The following is a 24008-nucleotide window of genomic DNA, read 5'->3' as shown; positions in this document are numbered from 1 at the left end:
TTTTATTTTTCTACTTTGTATTTTCTAGTCTTTTACCTCCATATGAGCCTGGGACCTTACCATTGATATTTTTGTCACTCCAACTGATTGAAACACTGTGTTATCTGAATAAATCATATGTCCTTAATAAATCACTTGTTTATTTATTGAAGAGATAATTTTTATTACTTAAACTACCAAATGAGGGATCAAGGAGGAGAGAACCAAAAATCTATTGATAAGAGTATTTTTAAGGCACAAGGCTAAAGGTTTTATGACTCAACTTTCTTTAATCCTTCCACAAACCTGGTAAATAAATTATATTTAATATTCATTTTACAGATAAAGACATTTCACTTTAAAGTTCTGAGCTGTTTGCTTAGGATCATGCAGAGTACATGTCAACACTTGGTTATCATTTTTCCCACAAAAATGTACTCATTGAAACACTCATGAAACAAATGTTTCTTGAGTACCTTTCTGACTCAGGCAGTAGTGATACAATGATGAACAAAAATCTACCAAGCTCCTATTTGTATGGTACATAGATAAATAGAAAAATATATGCAAACTAAACAAGGACCTAAATAAGTATAAAACTACAATTGTATTAAATGCTAGAATAGAGCAATCCATGCTCTGAAGAGTATATCTTAGGATGTTTGTTTGACCTGCTCCAGGAAGGAAGGAAATGCTTTCTTGTTGACATAATACCTGGGTTGGATATGTAAGATGAGTAAAAGTTAACCAAATAAAGAGAGAAGGAAAAGCATAGCCAGAGAGGGACCAGTAAGTGTAAAGTCACGGAAGAGTATGGCAAGTAAGAAAGACTGGAATATTCCAGTGTGGCTGAAATGTGCGTGTGTGTGTGTGTGTGTGTGTGTGTGTGTGTGTGTGTGTGTGTGAGAGAGAGAGAGAGAGAGAGAGAGATGAAGTATGAAGCTAGAAATAGATACAAGCCTTTCTGTTTATTTCTTTCTTAATCCTAACAACAGTGGATCCATTCAAGATTTCAGCATGTATATGATATGATGATTACTGTGATGGCAATGTAAAGAGCAGACAGGATAAAAAAGGGCAAGAGTAGAGGGTAAACCAGGCAGGAGACTATTGGAAAAGCCCTATTGATAGACAAAATAATTGGCCTAGCACAGAAATGGGGGTGGGAGTGCGATGGAGAAAGGGGCATGGGTTAGAATGCTATTTAGGTGGTTCAACTGAAAGGACATGTTGATGGATTGGATATGGGGGTGAGAAAGAAGGTGACACATATGGCCCTAGAATTTTTGCCTGCAGAGTGTGCGGGATGGTAGGGCCATTGTTTGTATAGGGAACTGTTAATGATGATCAGATTTGAGTGGCATTTATAACATTGGCTTTTGGTGTATTGTAAGATATCTTTTTGACATCTAGATGAAATGCTCATTTGCGTAAATATGTCCACAGATTAATGAGAGTTCTGTCCTGGAGATATAAATTTATGAGAATCTATATAGAGATGGTTATGAGAGCAATGAGCTTGAATAAGGTGGTCTAGGGAGGACTTCAGAGGGATGTTAGCAGGTACTATTGGAGGTGCAGAGGACAAAAAATGGTACTCAGTCCCTGGTTTGAAAGAACTCTTACTTGAGTGATCTACACTTTGATGTGTGAGAATCCAAATCTATAATTTTTTAGTGACATCATCTTTAAGAAAGCAAAAGCTAAAGTGAGTGGGAGTTAATGCTGTAATTCTTGACCTTTAAGGTGTTTTTTTTTAGCTTTGTTTTCTAGGACATGTGGTTTCCTGCCACTGTTTTGGCACATTTGTTGTTGAGATTGAGAAACAGTAGTGTGTATCATATTTGGCAATTATGCTCATTACCTTACAGTGTCTGTGTGAGCTTAGGAGGTGCAAACTTTTTACTTTGCAAACAGGAAACCAGAGGCCCAGGGTCAGGAGAGTTTTGAGTGAGATCACCAGAGGCCCAGAAATTAAGAAGATTAGAATCCACTACATCTCAACTTCCTATGCAATTTTCACATTTCTGAAGCATGTTGTCTTGACGTGCTTGTGTTTTGATACTTTTCCCCGCAAGACTCAACAGAGTGAGTAGGAAAGGAGGGCATTGCTATCCCAGAGGGAGTCCTGACCTGTCTGGTGTGGCTTCTGATTATCAAGGTTATTATTAGTAGCAGAAACATCAGGGTCAACATCACATTTGCAAACTAAATAGTGAAGTTGAAAAGAATAAATCACTTCTGTTCTAATACCATCTATTTCATGTTAATAGAGATAAACCACAACAGGAGAAGTTTTATAGAAATTGAGAGGATAAATTTGAAAAAGTAAAAATTGACCTCAAGGAACTTCTAGGAATTTATATTCACAGGAGATGTGAGTTTTTAAGTTAAAGTTATGAATTCAAAGAGGTAGCATTTCCTTTAGGTAAAAGATTCAAACTATGCTGGAGGGTACACAGTGCAACGTCTCCATTACAATGTTCTTCCTCAGAGCACAATTTCCCTCCATGATGTAACAGTTGTCACCAGTATTTTTATTTATTTCTCCAGAGACATTCTATTTGTATCTCTCTTTTATATACAAAGGTTAGCTTGTGATGCATAATGCTTTGTGCTTTGTTTTTTTAACCAGGATATTAATCCACATTGGTATGTACAGATCTGCCTTGTTCTCTTTAATGACTGCAGAATATTCCATTACAAGTATCTTATGACTTCTCCTGCCCTCTCCCTCCATCCTCTGTCCTGTCATTGGCCTCTCTGTGGCACATGGGAAACATTTTGTTCACCGAACCCTTTTGGCATGATGATAAATGTGTGGGGGCATTCCAGCACCCTTCTTGATTACTTGTCATTTGCCTTTCTCATCCCATCCCTGCTGCGTGCTAGAGACAGCTGAGTCCTTCAACAGTTTGGGTCCCAATCAGGAGAGGGAGGGACAGCAAGACAGCAAGTGTGTCAGCTCTCAGGTGTTTAAGCCTATCTGGGGGACTACTGTGCATCTCTCCTCTTCTAATATGTAATCTAGAGTTTGGTACGGGGATTGTAGCCACCTACACCAGCAAAGAATTCACAACTTCACTTCCGATGTCCTTCTTCTTTCCCTAGTCTGGGTTTCCTTCCTAATGTCAGCATACTTTGGCAATTAAGTAATCTCTCTCAGAGTGTACTTCTCTGTTTGAGCAGGTATGCAGAAGAATTTAGAGCAATTCAAGTATATACACAAAGATAGAAGGGGAAATGTTATTTCAAAGTCTAGACAAACAAATAAATTTGGCATCACATAATTGACATGTTCTTGGTCTTTAAGGGGTTAACATATCAGAGTAATTTATAAATAGACTCTTGTCCCACTTCCAAATACCTGCCTTTTCGCTAGTGTCCTTGGCACATATTGTAACCATCATTCTTTCAGTTGCTCAGGTCAAAACTGTAGGTTTTATTCTTATACTTTTCCTGTCACTTATTATTATTAAAAAAACAAGAGTTTATTTTAAGCCTAGATTTAGGTTCACAGCAAAATTGAGCAGAAAGTACAGACATTTCTTGTGGACAAGTCCTGCCAGGGGTGAAGACAATGGACACACAAAGACCCGACTCAGGGGACCAAGTTCAGTGACACAGATACACTTTATACAGCAAGTAAACTAGGTTATATACATGAGTTCAGCCTATAGAATGTTACAGTGTGTCCTTCATAGCCAATGGCTGAAAAGATCAGGGAGCTGTGTGGTTAACGCTAAGTCACTTCCTTAAAGCAGGTGAGCTTCCTTCCTGGGTATGCCCAGAAGGATTTGGGAACTGGAGTATTCTCACAGCATTGCATCAGCCACAGCTGCTAGGATTGTGCTCTGTGCTCCACCCACATCTCCCCCTTCTCTTTTAATTAAGGCCAATTGGACTTGATTAATGACAGCTTGCTGTTGTTGTAGCTTCTGACTGCCATGCATTATGCAATGGAATCCTAGTAGAACTAAAACAACTATAATACCTATTATACTATATGCTAATAGATTAGCTGGATTAAACAATGAGGCAAGCTTCTGTAATGTTTGACTAGTTAGGAAATAGAACAGGGTTCTTAAACAGGGGAGTCTTCCTAGGGGTTGGGATGTCATTTCCCTCCCATTGTGTTACAGAGACCTTCTAGGGGCTGTTAAACACAGTTCCATTTTTATTGTAAAAAATGGATGTAGGTCCATGCACGCACCCTTTCCACAAAGGTCCCAGCATTCAAACACAGAACAGATGGCTTGCCATGGGCTGTGTACTGCATATGGTTGCAAGGCACATTACACAAATTACAACAACATGACAAATCATACAATTTCAATAATTACAAAGGTACATTTCACCTGTCTCTGAGCACTTTGCCAAAAGTACAAAATGTCCTCAGCCTTCCTTCTAGCCATGGGAAAAGCTTCTGAGGGCAGGGGAGTGCTTCCAGCAAAGCCGCCCTGTACCCCCATCAGGATATTTCACATTGTCCAAAATCCGTAAGTCCATCCAACAAAAGAGCCAGTGCTCACTCAGGTCATAGTCCAGGAAATCAGTCCATGCACATGAGGCCTCAGCCACCCCCCCCCCCCCATCCCTGCTGTCCTGGCAGGTCTTACACTGTCCCAAAGAGGAGCATGTGGCAATGGCAGTCAGCATTTCTATCTCTGCTCCAGAGAGCATAATGGCATTCACTCCTATGTCCCAAAATGTCAACGAACCCACCAGCAGCTCAGCAGGCACTCCCTGCCGTTCCAGCGGCCACTCAGTGATGCAAGCATGGCTTCCGTTCATCCTCCCACTGCAGCTGCACTGTTTACTTTCTGGAGTCTGTGAATCGCAACTCTGGCACAATTCTCCTCATTCTCCAAAGATGCACTGAAAACACCAGCTGGCGCTGCCAGGCTCGAGCCCCGGGCTACCGCCTCCTGCATCTGGGAGTCAGTGGTTACTATAGCACACATAAGCAAGAACAGAGCACCAGGGCCTGGGTGCCCATCAGGGGCAATTCTCTAGGCCCGCCTTGCCAAAGCCTCCATATCCCCCCAGGTGATAAGGTGTGCATGATAAGGTCATCTTCTGGAGTGCTGAGGACCTCCTCCCTCAGGTGTAGTCGGTGTGGAGAAGGCCAGGGCTGTGGATTTGGATGGGTGAAGACTGAACCACTTGCAGGGGTCCCCAAACTTTTTACACAGGGGGTCAGTTCACTGTCCCTCAGACCATTGGAGGGCTCCCACATACAGTGCTCCTCTCACTGGCCACCAATGAGAGAGTTGCCCCTTCTGGAAGTGTGGTGGGAGCTGGATAAATGGCCTTAGGGGGTCAAATTGCGGCCCGTGGGCCGTAGTTTGGGGACGCCTGAGTGGGTGCCCAAGAAACCCTGTCAAGCAGGTTGGGGGGGTTCCTGGGATCCAAATTGGCTGAAAAACATAAGCATAACCTCTCCCTTGCGTTAGAAGAGCATGTGATCCTCGTCACTGTGCTGTGGCTGGGTCCTTCCAGTGTCATTTCAGAGAGAGGGGCTGGGGAGAGAGAGAGAGCAAGAGATACAGAAAAATAGACAAGATGGACAGACAGGAAGAAAAAAGACACATGGGGGCATATAGGCTGGCCCATGGGACTGCAGCAGGAACATGTGTTGGAGAAAATGGCATCTGAGAGGCTGGGGTGGGGCATTGAGCCCCGGCAGGGAATGCAGAAGTAGCGACTTCTGCTTTTTCAGGTGGAAGAGCTGATGGCGCAGTTAGCAATTTGTTTGGTTTCGTTTTTGCACGCTCAGCCGCGATTTTGTCAAACTCTGAGGCTAAACTACTTTCCTTCTCAGTGGAGGGTGGTGGATAGGAAGGTAGGGGCTCCTCAGAGAGAAGGGCAGCCTGCAATATCTTTGGTACCGGTGGAGGGTCCCCAGCAGGAGCACTGGTCAGGCAGGCATGTATCGCTAGCAGGGCAGGAATGAGGACAAGAGGGAAGGTTTGTCCCCATGTACTTTGGCTGAACGAATGTGCCGGAAAGCTCAGGCCCAAGTATCGGGGTCCCATAGAGGAGCGTACAGGAGCCAAGGGTTGAAACCTGAGAGGATTGCCCAGTAAGTACAAAGATCCTTTTCGCTAACTTTAACTAGCCTACTTTGCAATAGGGCGTGCAGGGCTCGAGCCTGTGGGGCTCGAGAGTGGGGGAGATTTCCCATTGCAGAGGGTCACTCACCCATCCCTTGGATGCCAGTTAGGTCCCTGCCCCACATTGGGTGCCAGTTGTGGACAAGTCCCGCCAGGGGTGAGGATGACAGAGACAGAGACACAGAGACCCAACTCCGGGGACCAGGTTCAGTGACGCAGATCCGATTTACTCAGAAAGTAAGTTAGCTTATATACATGGGTTCAGCCAATAGGATGTTACAGCATGTCCATCATAGCCAATGGCTGAAAAGATCAGGGAGCTGCGTGGTTGGCACTAAGTCACTTCCTTATAGCGGGCGAGCTTTCTTCCTGGGTATGCCCAGGAGAGTTCTGGGAGCTGGAGTATTCTCACAGCATTGCATCAGCCACAACTGCTAGAAATGCACTCTGCACTCCACCCACATCTTCTCATATATGCTCCATCTCCCCTATTATCAACATCCCCCCACCAGAAGGGCACATTTGTTATAAGTGACAAACCTACAATGGTGTACCATTATCAACTAGAGCCCACAGTATTTATTAAAGTTCATAGAATTTTGTACATTCTATGGGTTTTGGTAACTTTATGATGACATATATCCACCATTAGAAAGTTATACAGAATAGATTCACTGCCCTAAAAATCCTCTGTGCTCTGCTTATTCATCCCTACCTCCTCACTAGCTCCTGGCAAATACTGTCTCCATGCTTTTACTTTTTGTAGAATACCATTCAGTTGAAATCATTATAGTATGTAGTCTTTTCATACTGGCTTCTTTTACTTAATAATATGCATTTAAGGTTTCTACATGTCTTGTCATGACTTGATAGATCATTTCTTTTTTCCATTGTCTGGATGTACCAAATTTTATTTATCTGCTCACCTACTGAGGGCCACCTTGGTTGCTTCCAAGTTTTGGCAATTATAAATAAAGCTACTACAAACACTTGTGTTTTGTGTAAATGTAATTTTCAATTACTTTTGGTAAATACCAGGGAGCACAATTGCTAGAATGTATGATAAGAGTATTCTTAATTATATAAGAAATTTCCAAACTGTTTCTAAAGTGGCTGTACCATTTTGCATTTCTACCAACAATGAGAGTTTCTGTGGCTCCACATTCTTGCCAGCATTTGGGATTGTTAGTATTCTGGATTTTGGCCTAAGAGATATATAGTGATACCTCATTATTGATTTGATTTGCATTTTTCTGGGGACATATGATGTGGAGTATCTCTTTTAATGCTAATTTACCATCTGTATATCTTTGGTGACTTGTCTGTTAAGGTCTTTGGCCCATTTTAAAATTTGATTGTTCATTTTCTTATTATTGAGTTTTAAGTGTTCTTTGTATGTTTTGGATAACATCTTTTATCAGATGTGTCTTTTACAAAGATTTTTCTCCCAGTCTGTGGCTTGTCTTATTTGTCACAATGTTTTTTTTCCAGAGCAGAAAATTTTAATTTTAAAATAAGTCTCATCAATTCTTTGTTTTGTGGATTGTGCCTTTGAGGCTGTGTTTAAAGTTTTTGCCAAACCCAAAGTCATAAATAATTTTACCTGTTATCTTCTAGGAATTTTATAAGTTTTTGTTTTATATTTAGGCCTGTTATCTATTTTGAGTTAGTTTTTGTGAAGGGTATATAATCTGTGTCTAGATTTATCTTTTAGCATGTGGATATCTAGTTGTTCTACTTCCATTTGTGGGAAAGACTGTCTTCTCTTCATTGTGTTTCCCTTGCTTCTTTATATAGACATGTCAATCTATTTCTGGGCTTTCTATTTTGTTTTACTGATCTATCTGCCTGTTCTTTCACCAAACTCACACCTTATTGTTTACTGTAGCTTTAAAGTAAATCGAGGTTAGGGAATGTCAGTTCTCCAGCTTGGTTTTTTTTCAATGTTGTGTTGGTTATTCTCAGTCCTTTGCTTTTCTTTAGAAACTTTGGAATCAGTTAATTGATATCCACAAACTAACTTGACGGGATTTTTGTTAGAATTGCATTGAATCTGTTGATAAAGTTGGGAAGAACTGACATGTTGACAATGTTGAGTTTTCCCATCTATGAACATGTAGTATCTCTCTATATATTTACTTCTTCCTTGATTTAGTTCAGTTTTGGTCAGATAATTGATCAGAGTTTTGTAGTTTTAGTCCTATAGATATCATATGTATTTTGTGTAGGCTTATACATAAGGATATGTATATTTTTGTGTTAATGTAAATGGTATTATTTGTTAAATTCAAATTTCACACTTGTTGATTACTGGCATATAGTAAGCAGATTTTTGTGCCTGTATTTTACAAACTTGCTATAATTACTTGTTCTAGTAATTTTAAAAATTGATTCTATCAGATTTTCTGCAAAGATGGTCATGTCTATGAATAAAGATAATTTAACATCTTCCTTCCTAATCTATATACCTCTTATTTCCTTTTCTTGTTTCATTACATTATCCAGGGCTTCCAGTACAATGTTGGAAAGCAATGGTGAGAAAGAACATCCTTACCTTATTCCTGATTTTACTGTGAAAGCCTTGAGTTTCTCACAGTATGTATGATGTCAGCTATAGGGTTTTTGGGTGGATTTATTAAGTCAAGTTTAGGTGGTTTACATTTATTTCTATTTTACTGAGAATTTTTATCATAAATGTTGGATTTTTGTCAAGTGACTTATTTCTGCATCTGTTAATATGAATGTGGGATTTTCTCCTTTAGCCTGTTAATGTGATGGATTACATTAATGGATTATTGAATGTTGAACCAACCTAGTATACCTGGAATAAATGTACCTAACTCTTTGCATCCATCTGCAAGTGAAATTCCACCTCCAACACATGTCTTGAATCCAAACACTGTCTCTCCTAAAATGTGATAACTTTTTTTCTTCTTTTGTCTGCTATGGGCTCTTTCCAGGATATTTTTTTCTATTACATTTACTTTCAAATTATTTTGTATTGGTTTTAGGTGTATAATATAGTGGATAAACGATTGCATACTTTACAAAGTGTTTTCCCAATAGTTCCAGTACCCACCTGGCACTATCCAGAATTATCGTCATATTATTGACTATATCCTTACATCCCATGAATATTTTATAACTACCAGTGTGTACTTCTTAATCCCTTCACCTCTCACCCAGTTCATCAACCCCTTCCCTACTCTGGCAACTATTAGACTGCTCTCTGTCTATGAGTCTGTTTAAATTCTGTTTATTTTGGTCTTTAGGTTGCACATATAAGTGAAATCATATGGTATTTATCTTTCTTTGACTGACTTATCTCACTTATAATTATACCCTGTAGGTCCCTCCATGCTGTCACAATGGTAAGATTTTATTATTTTCTATGGCCAAGTAGTATTTCATTTTATATATGCATCACACCTTTTTAATTTACTCATCTATTGATGAGCACTTGGGTTGCTTCCTGATCTTGGCTATTGTAAATAATGCTGCAGTGAACTTAAGGGTGCATATATTCTTCAGAATTAGAGTTTTGCATTTCTTCAGATACATATACAGAAGTGGAATTACTGGGTTATAAGGCAGTTTCTTTCTTTCTTTCTTTCTTTCTTTTTTTTTTTTTTTGCATTTTTCTGAAGTGAGAAGCAGGGAGGCAGAGAGACAGACTCTCACATGCACCCGACCGGGATCCACCTGGCATGCCCACTAGGGGGCGATGCTGCCCATCTGGGGCATTGCTCCGCGGCAACCTGAGCCATTCTAGTGCCTGAGGTGGAGGACATGGAGCCATCCACAGCGCCTGGGCCAACTTTGCTCCAGTGGAGATTTGGCTGCAGGAGGAGAAGAGAGAGATAGAGAGAAAGGAGGGGGGGTAGAAGGGTGGAGAGATGAATGGGTGCTTCTCCTCTGTGCCCTGACCAGGAATCGAACCCAGGACTTCCACATGCCGGGCTGATGCTCTACTGCTGAGCCAGCCGACTGCAGTTCCATTTTTAATTTTAGAATATCGTAACTTTTTAGTTATTTTCCCAGGCTACTCTCACTACACTCCTATATTAATTATCCAGAGAGTAAAAATAGTCCTTTAAACATGTAAGTCGAATAATATCACTCCTCTACTTAAGTGCTCCGAAAGCTCCCCTTTCTGGAAGGGTAAAATTCAAATTTCTCCACTGCTTACATGATGTAGCTCCTGCCAACCTCCATGACCGTTCCTACCCTTTTAAACTCAAAATTTAGATCCTTTTGTTTGAGGGAGTAAAATGGGCTTTTCACTGTTACAAAAATTCTCTGTCCATGTTTCTTATTCATATTATGGTATTTTCTTCCTATATTTCTCCATTCAATCTTGGCTGCCACAATTGGGGAGGGACAGAAAATGTGAGGATACTGTTTTTTTGCATCTGCAGTGGAAATGTTAGCAGTAGATATTAACTACTCCAGGTCTGGCAAATATTGATAGTTGCATTCATTTTTTTTTTCTCACTATGATCCACCTACATAGACCTTCTTTTTTTCTGAACTTGTCAAACACATCCTTAATTAAACTGTCCACAAGTGGAATATTTTGTCACCTGATCTTTATATAATTGTATTTACTCAGCATTTAGGTTCAAGTGCGAGTTCCTCCAGGAGTCTTGTCTGGCCATCCAATGGAAATAGTTATGTACTTACGTCTCCACTGCTGTTGCACTATCTCATTACCTTGCTTTCTTTCATACCTCTCATCTATTAGTGTTTACTGAATGCCCATATGTGCCACATACTGTTCTGGGCATAGACCAGTAGAACAAGAGAAACCTACATGCCTTCCTGTCTCGTTGTAGTGATAACTGTTGGAGAAAAAAATGCAGGGATCAGAATCCTGAGATTGAGGTGAGAGAGCACAATTTAAAATTGTGTGGTTAGGAAGGCCTTACTGGACAAAGACCTGAAGCAGTAAGAGAGAGACCTATTCCTTGGGAAAGAGCAAGCACAGAAAACTGTAAGTGCAAAGGCCCTGAGGTAACAGCACACCGTAGGTATTTGAACAACAGGTAGGAGACCTGTGTGGCTGGAATAGAGTGAGAAAACGCAAGAGTCATAGAAAATAAGTTCAACCAAGCAAAGGGGATGGGAGCGAGTGAGATCCTACAGGTCATCCAAAGAGCTTTGGCTTTTCTCAAAATAAAACGAGCCACTTTTGGAAGATTTTAAGAGAAATGATCTTAGAAACATGATCTGAAGTCGTTTTAAAAGCATTGCTCTGCCTCCTTGGATAAGAATAGAGTGTAACAGAGAAAGGTCAAATGAAAGAAGACCAATTAGGAATTGACCTGTACAGGATGAGGGCAGTGGAGATATGAAGTGTCATTTGATGGAGGATTTGGATGTCAGATCTGAGTGAAGAGATGAGTCAGGAAAGATGCCAGTGGATGGATGAATTGCCCCTGTTGAATTATGTAGAACTGTAGGTGGATCAAGTTTGGGTGGCAGGAAAGACCAGGAGTTTGATTTTGTACACATTATAGTTTAAAACTGATGTTCAGTAGCTGGCTTGTTATATAAATGAGTTTAGCATGAATGTGTGTATATGTGTGAATGTGTGAATTTGAATATGCATATGGTTTTTAGATTGCCTTAGAATAATTTAAGAAATATATTTTAAAATAAATTTGAATCATATTTTTTGCAGAATCTCTGAAGTATAATTGTGGTTCTCGCATGGAACTTAGGTTTACAACTCAGCATATTGCTCATGTAAAAAGTACAACTTGATAAAACCATCACAACCAATTTTTTGGTTTATACTATGATAAGAAGAAACTATAGAATTTATCAGTCTGTATCCCAGAGAGGCTTATTTCAATAATATTTCTGTTCTCTAATGTTGGAACTATTTTTTGGAAAAGTACCTGTAGTTTTCTTACATTGTTGAAAAGGCTGATATGAACCATTGACTACTGACAGGTGCTCTTGTGTGTGTGTGTGTGTGTGTGTGTATGTGTGTGTGTGTGTGTAACAGAGACAGGGAGAGGGACAAACAGACAGGAAGGGAGAGATGAGAAGCATCAATTCTTCATTGCAGCACCTTAGTTGTTCATTGATTGCTTTCTCATATGTACCTTGACCGGGAAGCTACAGCAGACTGAGTGACCCCTTGCTCAAGCCAGCGATCTTGGGCTCAAGCTGATGAGCCTTTGTCAAACCAAATGAGCCCATGCTCAAGTTGGCAACCTCAGAGTTTCGAACCTGGGTCCTCCATATTCCAGTTAGACTCTCTATCCACTGCACCACTGGCTGGTCAGGGGAATGGTGCTCTTGATGGAACATGTACAAAGAGACAGATCACTCCTCTTTCGGGTCATATTGGCATGACCTGAGGAAGGGATTTTGTGTGATGTGCAAGTTGTCATGATGTACTTTCTAAAAATAGTGTCATTGACACATATCCACTAAAATAAATTAATTTGTCTATCTTGACTGACTCTTATTTTGGCAACAGCAATTTCACAAACCAGTGATGATATGAGCAGTGGCATTGGGTAGGGGTGAGAAAGCAGGACCCCAGCAAGAAGATGGCAGTGTGATAAGTCTTTTAATAGTTTTTAGCAGAGCAGTGTAGAGGCAATGAGCATAAACTCAGATTTGTACCAGCCTGTGTTGTATTCCAAGCTCTGTCACTTTATAAATGGTCAGGATTTTACTTCTCCACACTCAACTATTAAGAAATAATAGGACAAAATATAACTCTCTGGAACAAATGAGCTAATGTTCACAAGTTACTTAGTATAGCACTTTGCACATAACCAGCTCTTGATGAATGATTGTTATTATTATCAGTAAGTCTTTCATTGAAATCTAAAGAGTTTAGTCTTTTGCAGTATCTGAAGAGGGTAATGAAGAGACTCCATGATCTCTCACTCATTTTTTTTATATTTGATTCTTTTATTTTAAAAATCATTTCAATAGTACATCATTTTCCTCTAGAGACTATTTTCAGAGTGATTTTATAAGTTGTGGGCCGGGCTCAGCATATTCAGGGACGGTTCTTATAAAAGTAGCCCAAGTCTAGATGCAGGGACATGCTTTTGAGAAGACGTGGTTTTAGATTGTCATCTCTTAATTGGTGAGTAGGATTGCCACCCTATCCTTGGATTTAGCTGGAACAAACAGCCCTAGTAAAAATGAACCTCCAGATCATTAAATCTTATAGTTGAAACCCTTCCACTGCACACTTGAACATTTGACACACATATTTCATCTTTCTTGGCTGTTATTTGGACTTATTAAGCATTTCTGTAACACTTTTTCCCCCACTAAGTTGGCTGCTTTTCAATAGCAGTTCCTCACATCATGCTATGTGAAAGGTGAATACAACAATCCATATTTTATAGACAAGGAAATTGAGGACCAAGCTAACTTTGTGTGGTTTGGCCAAGGACACCAGCAAATTAAACCCTGGGACTAGTAACTGAACTGAGAGTGCCTCACTGCTGAGTCATGGTTGTCTTTGTCAAGGAGAATATCCTCTATAGATGACTCAACACATTTAAATAAAATATCTCCTTATATCCCTATTAACTCAAAACACTTCATGATTTCATATAGTCAAAATATTGTAGCCAGAGTGATCATTCTAAAGATAAATCTGACCAAGTCCATTTTATTTTATTTTATTTTATTATTTTATTTTTCTGAAGTGAGAAGTGGGGAGGCAGAGAGACAGACTCCTCCATGCATACGACCGGAATCCACCCAGCATGCCCACTAGGGGGTGATGCTCTGCCCATCTGGGCTATTGCTCTGTTGCAACCGAAGCTATTCTAGCACTTGAGACAGAAGCCATGGAGCCATCCTTAGCATCTGGGTCCACTTTGCTCCAATGGAGCCTCGGCTGCAGGAGGGGAAGAGAGAGATAGAGAGACAGAGAGAAAGGAGAAGGGGAAGGGTGGAGAAGCAGATGAGTTCTTCTCCTGTGTGCCCTGGTCATGAATCAAACCTGGGACTTCCACATGCCAGGCCCACGCTCTACTGCTGAGCCAACCGGCCAGTGCCTGACCAAGTTCCTTTTCTATGTAAGACCTGGTTCCTGTTCTCCATTGCCCTGGGATAAAGTCTAATGTCCTTAAAGACACACGTGGTCTTCTCTATGGTCTTCTACATCCGCACTGCCACCCGTGTCCTTTATCCTGCCATCTATATTGTAGTCAAACTGGGAACTTTCAGTTCTCTTAATGTGCACATGTAATCCAGAAGAGAACCCTCTCCTCTCCTCTCTGTTAGTTCTATGTCACATTTTCCAAGAAGTTTCCTTGCTACCTTTCTCAAGGCTGAGTTAGTTGGCTCTCTGTACACTCCTGTAGTACCTGATGCTATATCATTTCTATAACTAAACTTATATCTTAAACCAGTCTTTCCCCTGACACTGCGATCTCCTTGAGGGCAGTAACTTGCCAGCTTTATTGTAGATCCCCAGTTCCTAGCATAGTGCCTGCAAACAGTAGGGATAGAATAAATGTGATCAAATTGCATGAATGAGTGATGTGCCTTCTGCTTTGACATTATCCATCTCACAAAATTGTAAGGTTACTTCCTTTGTGCCAGACTCTGTGATACATGCTAGAAGTACAGTATGTTACTGTTTGAAACTTTAACAGTGCGGTTGCTGGCAAACGCAGGACAGCAGTGAGGTGAGCTATGAAGCTTACTAGAGTAGATGTTTTGGCTTAAGATATGCATATCTTGGTCTCTTGATCTTTTATATGTATAATCAGGGTGACTATATAGTTACCCAGACTGGACAGCTTTGTGAGTAGATGTGGACAGTATTGATGATTATACTTTGACAATCAGCACAGGCCAGGACTGTCTCAGGCACTGTGAGTATGTGGTCACTCTAGGTATATAGATTGTCCTAATGTGCTGTTAGTCCTCAACTAACCTCCTGGTTTAACCAATCCATCTAATGGACTCAAGGTTTCCGCTGAGCGAGAAATTGCACAGTTGCACTAACTGAAACAGCTAAGGGACCTGTAGCAGTCACTTTGCGGCATATGGCTTGACAATCGTTTTCCTCAAGTAGCTCTAAATAGTTTTCCTTAAGTAGTTATATCTCAGTGACACTAGCAGGTAAGAGAGGCAGTTAAACAGTAGTTCTATCGCTCAGGAAAAGTTTTGGCACCTGGATTTGGAAATGAAGAATGCTAACTGGGGAGCTGAAAGATTTCCAGATAGACCGAATCGCTCAAAGCTGCCAAGTTGGCCTGAGAACTTTTCTTTGTGAGTGAGATACGAATGATAGCTGAGACCACTCCTTAGCTGGAAAATGCAGTTTAAGCATATGTTTTATAAAGCAATGATTAAAATAATATATTTTCAGAGTCCTTCGGTGCTCCTGAATCCAAAGCTGTGCCAAATACTTAGCTGTGCAAATGCTGATTATCTTTCGAGAACAGGAGAGTAGCTTCCTGATTGCTTCAGCGTAGGTCTCAGCGCTGGCCAGAGACTAGGAGATGAAAGAGGAGGACTTGCACATTAGTAATAAAGGTGAAAATCCCTAACACCTAGAAGGTGTTGAAATTATGGTTAGCTTACTTCTCTTGTTTTGGCACAAGTCCTATATCAAATGGAAGATGGCATGTTTCTATTACTGAATTTCTCTTTTCTTTCCTGATAGAATTTCTCCAAATTTATGTTTGTTAGCTATGCCCGAAGAAGGTAATAACTTGTAACTAACAAGGTCATTGGCAGCATACAATATTAATTGCCACTGAAATGACTTTGGGTTGGAATTCGGGATCTTTTTGTAGAACATACAGGAGAGAGTAAAATAATAACAACAAAATCAACCCTAAAATCCATGCAACTAGTTGAAATCAGTCAAACCCTGGAACTTCAGCATTGTATCTTATTCTTTTTCTAGTTTTATATTAGTGTGTTTTTATGAAGTTCTGAGTTATTACCAGGTGTATTTGTAAATGATATTCTTAATTTCCTAATTCAGGTTTCTAGGTCAGTTTTATAATAATGCTTTAGGTCTGGGTTCCTCCAGGACATAAAAACCAACAGCAAAGCCAAACAAAATGTCTGAAATGGTGCTATGATACAAGTCAGTTGCACCAGCCATAGGCCATGTATGTTTGGGAAAAAAAGAAAAAAGAAGGAAAAGCTACTCACTGATTGGTGTAAAGAACTATAATTGACAGAATGCATATGAGTACAATATAATCAGAAAGCAAATTGTGGCATATACCCTTTGTGACTTTCCTTGGCCAAACAACAGCCGGTCTTCCGCATGTCCAGAAGGACTGAGGGATTTAGCACAAGATTTGGAAAAAAAAATGTCACCCTTCCAATGACATGAACAAAAACAGCTCTGGTTGCAAGTGTGTTTCTAGAATTAAACAGCCTGGGTTCACATCACAGCTCCATTCAGTAGTCATATGGCTTTGGGTAAAGCACACACTCTCTTAGCTTCAATTTAGCCATCTTTAAAATATGAATAGTATAAGTCACTACCCCATATGGTTTGGGTGAGGATTAAATGTGATGTATGTATAAACATAAAAACAATAAAGTATTTGACAAATAGTAAGCTCATAAATATTAATTCTAATTGTTCAAATGTCATTTATTTGACATTAAGGTTACTATGTCTATTTCAGGTCATGCTTCAGTATTAACTATTGTGCCCATGAATGTTTGTATTTCAGTTGTATGGTTCACTAAGAACATTCAGGTCTCTAACACTGCATTTCTCCTAGACCAGGGAGCTCCTGAAACAAGGTATGTCCAGAGAGTCCCACTTCCCCAAAGTGCTTCAGTGAGACCTAGTTCCCCTTCCCAGCTTAGGCCTGCCACGGCTGGCTCTCTCAGGGGAGCGGAAGAAATTGCAGCACCAGGCTGGGGCGAGAGGCCACGGATGATTATATTTCTTAGGAATGCCTTGAAATCTTGTATATGCTCTGTTGCTATGTTATTTTGTTTTTAACTTTTTTAGTATTTTTATTCTAACACAAAAATCAATAAAGAGGCCGGGTTAAATGTCACAAGATGTGGGTATTGAGTTTCTTTGAGAACCCATATATTTGGATGGCGATTTGGCACCGAGACCTCTAACCAGATGCTAAGAACATCTCGTCCTCTCTTTCAGTCTCATTCTTCTCTTCTCCTTTCAATAACTGTAACCACAATAATACTCATCACTCTTTACTTGTAAACTTGTGTTACTTCTCTCCTGTTTTGCTTCTCCAGCCCTTCCAATTTGTTTGTAGTCAATTCCTTGTGTTATATTCTTTCTCTTTGAAATACAACAAGTGAGATGCTAGAGGAAGAAGTAAGGAGATTTAGATAAAAATCCTGAATACCCTTAGGTTGTTGTTATCTTGGTCTCAGTTGTAATAAATTAGAGGAATAAGAAGCTCACCTTACTTATTTCACAAGATTATTATGAGGACAAAATAAAATATTAGGTGTACAAATGCTTTTCAAATGCTCCCAAATTGATCCAGCTCTCCTTTTTTTTAAAGTTTTTTAGAGATTGTATTTTTTAGAACAGCTTTAGGTTCACAGAAAAAATGAACAGAAGATACATAACCTTTTATATTTTTAATATTAAACTAAAATATGATGAAAGCTTTTCTGATGTATTGATCCTTAAAAAGTGTTCTTTCTTTGTTAGCTTAAGCTTTTATTTTATTTTATTTTGGTCTGTGTGCTTTGTGTAAATGGAAAAGTAAATATCTGGCCTAGGGACCCCCTACACTTTCCTCTCGCAGTCTAGGTCCACTATTAAAGGGGGCTTCAGTGTTATTTGCATAGCTGCCACCCTGGCCTATTTTTAACCTCTACAACATTTTAGATGACCATGAGAAAATATTATTTAGCATATAATACGTTAGTGAGGAGCTGGTATAGACATTGTTCAAAAAGAGTGAATGTGAATCTATTCACTTGAAATTAGGATCAAACTGAAGGCTATTTGTCATTGGAGCAAATAACTGCTAAGTGACTGGAGTATTCTTTTTTCCTCTCCTTTCTCCTAAGTAGGGGCTTCTTCTGTAGCATCCTGATATAAAGACCACTGAAATAATTAGTGCATTAAAAAGCCAAGAACAGGCACAATAAAACACTTTACTATGAGTCAGGGACTGTACTAGTTGCTTTCTAGTTGCTAACATTTTTAAATATCACAGAAACCCCTATGAGTAGATCTAATGAGCCTCATTTTATTGATAAGAAAACTAAGGCAGAGAGATTAAGTAATTTCTCAACAGAGTGAAGCATCCTAGTTAAGCAACTAGTATTTTTCCTCATATTTATTTTTAACTAGTCTTGACAAAACCAAGTACATAGCCTCTTCTACTCAAAGTACAATGAGATATTTTAGTATTTTACATGCAAATGGCATATGCATTCTATCATGAATAGAGAATTCCTAGGCAAATGCTCCTCCTCCTCAATAATAATAATAATAATAATAATAATAATAATAATAATAATGTTCTTACGCCTTGTGCTAAATGTTTCCTACATCTTATCACATGTAAGCCTCACAGTAATCCACTGAGGTGGGAACATTAGCCGTACATTACAGATGAGAATTTTGCAATTTAGTGAGGTGAATTACTTGCCCAATTCAAAACGTATGTCGCTGTCACTTCCTAGACTGTGGCCTTCACTCTGTATAATAGTGAGGTCAAGCCACCTTGTTCTTGGAGGAGTAGTCTCCTCAGAAATTTGAATCAATGGTGCCTCAAGTAATACGTACCTCCTGCAACATCCTTTCATCTCTAACATTTCTATGATGGGGGTAATGCAGGATGTTGAAGACTTGCCTCTGGAATGACTATTTTGTTTTTGGACATGTTTTAGACCTTGTTCAAAGACTCTGTCAGCACCATATCTTAGGGATCCTTTCCTTCTAAAATGTCCTTTACTCATGCCACAGAAATAGAGACTTTCTAAATAAACAAGCAGAATTACTCTGGAATGACTTCATGCTCAGGTTTCTGATTGCTCACACAGATGACATCCCAGCTCTGTCTCACCACACATTATATTTTGAATCATTTTTTTCTAACCCAAGTATCTCTGGTAACCAAATTTTAGTTACTTCCCCAAAGGCAATCTGAGGTTTGGAAACCAAATGGTCAGTTCCAGATTCTGAGTGGACTGATTTAAGGCATGCAACCACAGAGCTAAGGTCAGACCTCATTAGAATGGGGTAGGGAGAGAGGATAAGTGGGAGAGGTTTATGTCTTTTTATTGTACTGGAATTTATCTGGAATGAGAGAAGGCAATTTTATTTTAAAATCTTTCCCCTGTCACCTCATTAACACCTCCAACGAAAGGCAGCTGTGAGACTGTTAACTCTTTGCTTGCAAGTTCTTGAAAGTGCTATTGGCTGGGATCGCTTGTCCTTGTGAGAAGATACCCTGCTGTCACCAATCTGGGTATCTGTAGCATTGAAATAAGGGTTTTCCAAGACTCATATTTATACCCCAATAGTGTGCCATTCCGCAGACTGAGACATGCGCTTCTGCCAGCTTTTGCATATTTTGAGCTACTACTCCATAAGCTGCAGTATGTTGGGTTTTTGGAACTTGGCTGCCTCAAATTCTTTTTGGAAATAAAATGGGAGTGTATGTGAACATTAATTAAGTTATTAACTCATTCATTTACTCCCACTTTTAATAAATCACATTGGATGAGTGCCTGCTATATGTCAGGCAACACATCAACATCAGGAAAATAAGAAAGTTCCTGCCCTCAAGAAGTTTCCTATTTAATATAGGTTTAAATCCTTCCAATATAACATGAAAAAAAATGTTAATAAACATTATTATAGAAGCAAAAAGGAGAGAAGATAAAGCAGAGCAGACTAAGGGAAATCAGGGAAGACAGAAGAGACAGCACTTTAGTTATTTTGAAGAAGTTTGAGTAGCTGTGTGGAGAAGACCCAAGAAGAGAAAATAACTTGTGCAGTCAGAATAAAATGGTTTGGGCATAATGTTAGAGACCAGCTTGGATGGCAGTGTACTGGTACTGGTGTAGTGAGTGCTGTGGGATAGAGCCCAGAACCGCTCGTACCCCCACCCTGCCTTCAGAATTCAAACACATTCTTCCAGCTGCTGCAAGAGTTAGTGGTTATAAGATCTCAGCTGAATCCCTTTTGGGAATTGTCCTCAACAAAAGGGAGCTTCCTTGTCCAAGTCCATACCCCTTCCATTGGGATAGTATATAGAGGTATAAAGGCCAGTTCCCTTTCCTTCTAGGTAGACAATTCTGAAGATTCATTTCATTTCTAGAGCTCCAAGTAAGACCTTCTGAAGGCTCTTCTGTAACTGTACAACAGTTCATCTTCTCCCCCTGTTTAATCTAGCTTACCCCACCTCTCACAGCTGGTGTTCTCTGAAAAATGATATAAAAAGAAGTAGAAAAGATCAGAGAGGTGGGTTTGCTCAAGTGGAAGTACTGTATAAAACGGGAACACCTGACAGCTGAATATGCTCATCAGGAGGGCCGGGTGGACACTGTACTTATTTAGTGATCAGGAATATGCTGGGGAGAGAGGCTCTGGCATCACTGAGAAACTCTGTGTTTTCTGATTGTAGGGGATACTGTTAGAAATCTGGGATTTACTGATAGCAGTGAGAAGGAGAGAATTCCAAGTAATAGAGGCCAGGTGTTGACACTTGAATAAGCAGTGATATATCTGTACTGAGTGGCAAGATTAGAGTGTCAGCTTTGGGGAGGGAGTTTTGGAGATGGTTCATAGAATACAGTGGCCTTAGTGGCAAAAAAGATGGAGTGTCAACATGAGTGTTGTTCAATCTACACAGTCAAAAGAAATCAAGAATAGATGATTAGAAAACTGTGCATAGCCAACTCCCTTGCCCAATCTCCAAACCTGAGAGTGATTTTGGCCCTAGAGCACTGAAAGAAATGCCAGGCATATAATGGAAACTGAAAGAAGAAGAAAAGATCAACCTTGGTTTATGTACAGGCCATCTTAAAATGTGAGTGCAAGTTAAAAATGAACTGTGGCTGCATTATAGTCCCATTCAAGGAGAACCTTAATGGGGCCATAGTGAGAAGAACCCTTCCCAATGAGCAGTTTTTAATGGTGTCCCTGCCCATCTATTTTGTTTGGGAACAGAAATGGCCTAAGACTTATTTACACACACACACACACGCACACACACACACACACCATGAGTAGTGGTGAATGCCTTGGTTGGTTGATCAGGGACCTGGAAAGAAAAATACTAAAGATGTGGTACAAAATGATCTGGTGGACAGGCATGAGTATGGCCTAAGAAATGGAGCACCAAGAGTGAGTGTCCTGTATCACATGTAAAAGTAGCCGCCAAGGAAGAAGTAATAAAGAACTAAATAGACAGAAAGACTTTACCAGGTGACATCAGTCAACTATCTCATCAACACAATGGATACAGAAATGGATACAGGAATATTGGCATAGAAAAGGCTCTTCATGGACTTTCACTCACCAGCACTAGCCTACTTATTGCTACGTGTCAACTACATAGATCAGCACTCAGCTCCTGACATAGCACCGTTTTTTGAGGAGATGGGTGGCAAGGTGATTACATGGGAATCCTACTACCCTGGAAGGGACACTATATACCTTGACTAGAAATGTCACATATACAGGTATAGGTTTGACTTAATCATCATTATAATGTATGGTGCACCAACAAAGAATTTAATAAAGTATCATGTCAGATTTAATAACGTATCATTATCAGAAAGGGAGTGATGTGGTGGCATGTGACTATGGAATACATTGGTTCTATCACTTATCATACACAGAGGCTGTCAACCTGATAAACATAGATTGGCCTAGTGCAATGAAACCCTACTTCATAGATGATACCCAGTAAGAATAGAGCACCATCCTCTAAGATGCCCCATCTATTCTACAACAAAGATGATTAAATGCTGTCTGGTTTACAATGGAAAGAATACATGAGTCTAGGGTGGTCTGAATGAAAGCAGAAGTGGATTCTCTTATTGTCACTCCAGTGACCCCCTTGGAAAATTTACACTTTTTATTTGCACAACATTGGGATCTCTATGTTTACAATTCTTGGTTTACAAGAGTGAACACTTCCATCAAAGGACACAGCAAAAGTTCCATTAAACTTCAGGCGATAGTTGTTACCTAGTCACTAAGGTCCCTTCTGCTAAGTGACAGGCAAAAAAAGAAGTCACCATCCTGCGAGGAGTAACTGAGCCTGATCTTCAGGTAGAGGTAAGGATGTTAGGAATGCAGAGAACTGTATGTTTTGTGCCCAAGTGATCCATGAAGCATCTCTTGGTACTCCCTTGCCCAAGAGACAAGTGCTACAAAAAAAAGTCTGAGAAGAGCCTGAAAACCAGGGACTCAGATTTTGTAGGGATGAGGTTCTAAGTCACCTTACCATGTAAGCTGCCTAGACCAGTAGAGGTATAAGCTAAGAATAAAGAGAATTCAGAAAACATGATAGAGGAGGGCATGTTGAGGATCAGTTGCAATGCTGAGACCAGCTGCAGTAGATGGGCCTGAAGTCTGTTCACTTTCTCACTTAAGTTTCCTTAAGGAAAGGGATGAACCAGAATCCAGGACTTGCTGTTCTAAGAATTTATTATATGTAGCAAGTGGGTCTGAGAGATGCCAGGGGTGGGATAAAATACATTACCCAGATTCGCCTTCAGGGTTGAGGTGGACACCCTCAATTTCTGGACATGTTAGTGGCTTTCTCGGCTCTCAACTGAAACCCTTGCCAGGTATTTTTCTTAGCCAAAGATAGCATCCTTACCCATATTCTCCTTTCTTCTTCAGGGGAAACTTGCATGCAATGATTGGTCAGTTTGGAGGTACAAATGTCTAGTCATCTTGCCTCAACAAGAAAGGGCATTTCAAGCCCTGGCCAGTGGGTCAGGGGATAGAGCCACTTTGGCTAGACGTATAAACATCCAGGGTTTGATTTCCAGTCAGTGCACACAGAAGAAGTGATCATCTGCTTCTCACCCCCTTCCCTCTTCTCTCCCTTTTTCCCTCCTTAGCCAGTGGCTCAACTGGTTCAAGCATGGCCCTGGGCACTGAGGATAGCTCAGTTGGTCTGAGCAAGTCAAACTTAGGTGCTAAAAAATAGCTTTGTACTTGAGCATCGTCCCTAGACAGGGTTGTCAGGTGGATCCTGGTCGGGGCACATGTGGGAATCTGCCTCACTATCTCTTCTCCTTGCACCTGAAAAAAAAAAAAAAAGAACGAAAAAAGAAAATGAAAGGGCATTTCAGATTCAAACTTCCTTAATCTGTGGCTTTTGTTACCACTGTATGTGGTTCAGATTATTCCTTTGTCAAATCCTGCTGCCCTTAATATTATTGAGAGTCCTTTCCAATAAGCTGCCTACATGCACATGTCAGGGTCTTAGATTCTGATTCCGAGGTAACCCAACCTATGACAAAAGCATATGTATCAGTGAGGGTAAAGGCTAGGCTGTTATCTCAGAGAGACCTAAACATAAAATGGCATCATTAATAGAGAATGCTATTTCTCTTTGATGTAATATCTGGCTGGTCTAGGCTGGCAAGCAGTTCTGCTCCATGTGTTTATTAAAAAACCCAGTTTCCTTCTATTTCATTGATTCTCTACTCCCATCAGTGTGGCCTCATTTGATTGATGGAAGCTGTTTTCCCATGTGTTCCAGGCCATGGGATGGGGGGGGAGAGCATGGAAGAGCATGTGTCTATTAATTTAAAGCTCAGACCTGTACTTGGCACACTTTTTCTGCTCACATGAGGAGGACTTAGTCACATGTCATACCTAGCTACTGAGGATGCCAGGAAATGTAGGGTCTAACTGCTGTGCCTAGTCTCAACTCTGTTACAGATGAAGGAAAGAACAGGCTTTGG

Source organism: Saccopteryx leptura, chromosome 2 (assembly GCF_036850995.1).
Source record: "Saccopteryx leptura isolate mSacLep1 chromosome 2, mSacLep1_pri_phased_curated, whole genome shotgun sequence".
Classification (NCBI taxonomy): Eukaryota; Metazoa; Chordata; class Mammalia; order Chiroptera; family Emballonuridae; genus Saccopteryx; species Saccopteryx leptura.
This window is presented reverse-complemented; position numbering follows the sequence as displayed.